We start from the raw sequence: 3937 nt of genomic DNA on the forward strand, positions 1-3937 counted from the left end.
GGTGGGGCTGGGGGAAGCGAAGGGGGGGAGGGGAGGGGGGGGAGGGGTCCGTGTGCCGTTGGCTCGCACGGCGCGGCAGAGCGCTTCGACAGCCATGGAGATGAACGGCCGCGGGCTGCCTTGCTGGCCGGCTGGAGGAGGGGGGGGAGCGGCGGCGCCGAGGCCGTTGTGCGACAGGTCGATCGCCTTGTGTGGCCAGAGTAGTGCGTCAACGCTTCATCTGAATGCGAATGTGACTGTGAATGTGAACGCGAATGTGAGTGTGAGTGTGAGTGTGAGTGAGTGTTAATGCACCTGGCTCGCATTAGGGGCGAGGGCGGCTACGGCCAAGTCGGTAGCGCAGGGTTGCAACTCAGGGTTGCTCGGTGGAGGCTACCGCGACAGAGCTGATCGCCGTGATCCGACGTGCTCGCGGCGACCCCTCGGCTGCACCTCGGCTGCACCTCGGCTGCACCTCGGCTGCACCTCGGCTGCACCTCGGCTGCACCTCGGCTGCACCTCGGCTGCACCTCGGCTGCACCTCGGCTGCACCTCGGCTGCACCTCGGCTGCACCTCGGCTGCACCTCGGCTCCACCTCGGCTCCACCTCGGCTGCACCTCGGCTGCACCTCGGCTGCATCTCGGCTGCATCTCGGCTGCATCTCGGCTGCAACTCGGCTGCAACTCGGGCTGCACCTCGGGCTGCACCTCGGCTGCACCTCGGCTGCACCTCGGGCTGCACCTCGGGCTGCACCTCGGGCTGCACCTCGGCTGCACCTCGGCTGCACCTCGGCTGCACCTCGGCTCCACCTCGGCTGCACCTCGGCTGCAACTCGGCTGCACCTCGGCTGCACCTCGGCTGCACCTCGGCTGCACCTCGGCTGCACCTCGGCTGCCACCTCGGCTGCCACCTCGGCTGCACCTCGGCTGCACCTCGGCTGCACCTCGGCTGCACCTCGGCTGCACCTCGGCTGCACCTCGGCTGCACCTCGGCTGCACCTCGGCTGCACCTCGGCTCCACCTCGGCTCCACCTCGGCTCCACCTCGGCTGCATCTCGGCTGCATCTCGGCTGCATCTCGGCTGCAACTCGGCTGCAGCTCGGCTGCACCTCGGGCTGCACCTCGGCTGCATCTCGGGCTGCACCTCGGCTGCACCTCGGCTGCATCTCGGGCTGCACCTCGGCTGCACCTCGGCTCCACCTCGGCTCCACCTCGGCTCCACCTCGGCTCCACCTCGGCTGCATCTCGGCTGCATCTCGGCTGCATCTCGGCTGCAACTCGGCTGCACCTCGGCTGCACCTCGGCTGCAACTCGGCTGCACCTCGGCTGCATCTCGGGCTGCACCTCGGCTGCACCTCGGCTGCAACTCGGGCTGCACCTCGGCTGCACCTCGGCTAGATCTCGGCTAGATCTCGGCTAGATCTCGCCGTGATCGACGTGCTCGCGGCGAGCCCTCGCGCGACGGCGCGCGCGCGTCTACCGGGAAGGTTCCGAGAAGCTTCTCGCAAAGCAGGGGGAGGGAGGGGGGGGGGGGGGGCGTGCGCGCCTCCACCCTCCGACGCAGCAGCGGGCGAGAGAGAGGGTGCGGAGGCGCGTCGCGCTGCCGAGCGCCCGCTGCAGGTCTTCGACGGCGTGGCCGCTCCCTTGCGCAATGTTGAAGGCGAGGTCGAGCGAGGTGAGGCCCGTCGCCTTGAGGGAGGGAGGGAGGGCTCACGGCTGGCAGTCTCGGGTCCTCTCGGGTCCTCTCCGGGTCCTCTCGGGTCCTCTCGGGTCCTCTCTGGTCCTCTCGGGTCCTCTCTGGTTGGGTGGAGTGGAGCCCTTTGCCTCCTCGAGCAGCCGCGCGAGCGAGAAGGGAGGCTCGAGCGAGCTGTCGCTGTTGTCTGCGGGGGGGAGGTTGACGTACCTGCGACACGAGGCGTCGGCGAGATGAGCCGAGATGCAGCCGAGATGCAGCCGAGATCAGGGCGAGATGAGTCGAGATGAGTCGAGATGAGTCGAGATGGAGCCGAGATGTCGGAAGGAGGGGGGAGGGATGCTGACGCACCGCAGCCCAAGGTGCGTCAGCGTCTCGTTCCCTCGCAGCCCTCGCCGCAGCGAGGCGACGCCGCTCTCGCCTACGGAACACTGCCCGCGGTCACACGAGGGTGCCATTCGCCCAGAGGGCTGCAGCTCGGCTCATCTCGGCCAATCTCGGCTCATCTCCTCGCCCAATCTCGGCTCATCTCGCCCAATCTCGGCTCATCTCGCCCAATCTCGGCTCATCTCGCCCAATCTCGGCTCATCTCGCCCAATCTCGGCTCATCTCGCCCAATCTCGGCTCATCTCGCCCAATCTCGGCTCATCTCGCCCAATCTCGGCTCATCTCGCCCAATCTCGGCTCATCTCGCCCAATCTCGGCTCATCTCGCCCAGAGGGTTGCAGCTCAGATCCAGCGCGCGAAGCCTACTCTCTGCCAACCTCGGCTGATCTCGGCAAACTTCGGCTCGCCGCTCGGACCGAAGGGCGACGAGCCGCGGCCGCAGCGACGCCTCCGCCTCCGCCTCCGCCTCCGCCGCCGCCTCGCGCTGGCACTTTTCTTCGATGCCCTTCACCAGCCGCTGCGCTAGCTGCTCTTGCCTTGGGCGCTCCGCCGCCGCCGCTCCCGCCGCCGCCGCCGCTCCCGCCGCTCCCGCCGCCGCCGCCGCCGCCGCCGCCGCTCCCGTCGCTCCCGCCGCCGCCTCCTCCAAGTCCGCCACGGCCGAGCCGCCCTTTGCCCTTGCGTAATCGATCGCCCGCTTGCCGCTCTTCTCGCGCGCCTGGTGTGCCGATGCGTGTGTGTGCTAGTGTGCGCCAGCCCACCGCCCTGGGAGGAGAGAGAGGCTTTGTCTGTAAAGGACTCTCCCGCGCCTCGAGGCCAGCCCCCGCCCGAAGCAATCTCGGCTAATCTCGGCTAATCTCGGCTAATCTCGGCTAATCTCGGCTAATCTCGCCTCGAGGCCAGCCCCCGCCCGAAGCAGCAACCGCACGACGGCAGGCCGGCCAGCGTCTGCAGCAGCCATCAGCGCGGTGCGACCGTGGCTATCGCGCAGGTCGACCGCGGCGCCACGCGCCAGCAGCTCCTCCACCAGCCCCTCGTGGCCTAATCTCGCGCAATCTCGACTCGTCTCGCCCGACCTCGCGCCAGCAGCAGCAGCTGCACCGCCGACTCTTCGCCCCGGCGCGCAGCAATCATCAGCAGCGAGATGCCGCCCACCGACCCGCTCTCCCACGTCGCGTCGACCTGCCCAGCCCGCGCGAGCCACGCGCGCACGGCCGCCCCGTCGCCGCCGCTCGCCGCGCCTGGCGGGGACATGTCTCGGACATGTCGTGGACGCGTCCCGGACACACGTCGCCTCGACCCTGCCGGTGGCCGCGCCGGCTACCGCGTCGGGGACGACAGCCTGCTCCGGCGCTGTGTCGAGCACCTCTGCCGCCAGCTTCGCGAGCCGCTCCTCCACCCCCTCCACCCCCTGAAAAGGGGCGGCTGCACGAGTGAGCGGCACCGCAGCGAGAACGAGCCCGTCGCAGCGGCGGCGGCGGCAACAAGAAGGAGCACACAGCTACCACTCTGACGTGCTAGCTACACCAGGGCCGGCGCGGGCCGCTCCTCGGCCCCCTCCACGCCCTGCAGCAGCGCCTCGCCGCGGAACACACCCTTGGGGGGCGGGGCGCCTGTTCACAGCTCGAGGTGTGAACCAGCCGCTCCTCACAGCGCCGCGGAAGCGCCCGCACCGCACACCCACACCCACACCCGCGCCCGCGCCCGTCGGCGGACGTGCGAGGCCCGCCCCAGCCACCTCGGCGGCGGCGGCGGCGGCGAAGGCGTCGGAGGGCTGCACGGCCGCCAGCAGCTGCGCGACGTGCGCCGCCCCTTCCGGCCCGATGCCGTTGTTGGACAAGTCGAGCGCCTCGAGGGCGGGGGGGGGAGGGGGAGGGAAGG

This window comes from Emiliania huxleyi (genome assembly GCF_000372725.1).
Source record: "Emiliania huxleyi CCMP1516 chromosome Unknown EMIHUscaffold_204, whole genome shotgun sequence".
In the NCBI taxonomy this organism is placed as follows: Eukaryota; Haptophyta; order Isochrysidales; family Noelaerhabdaceae; genus Emiliania; species Emiliania huxleyi.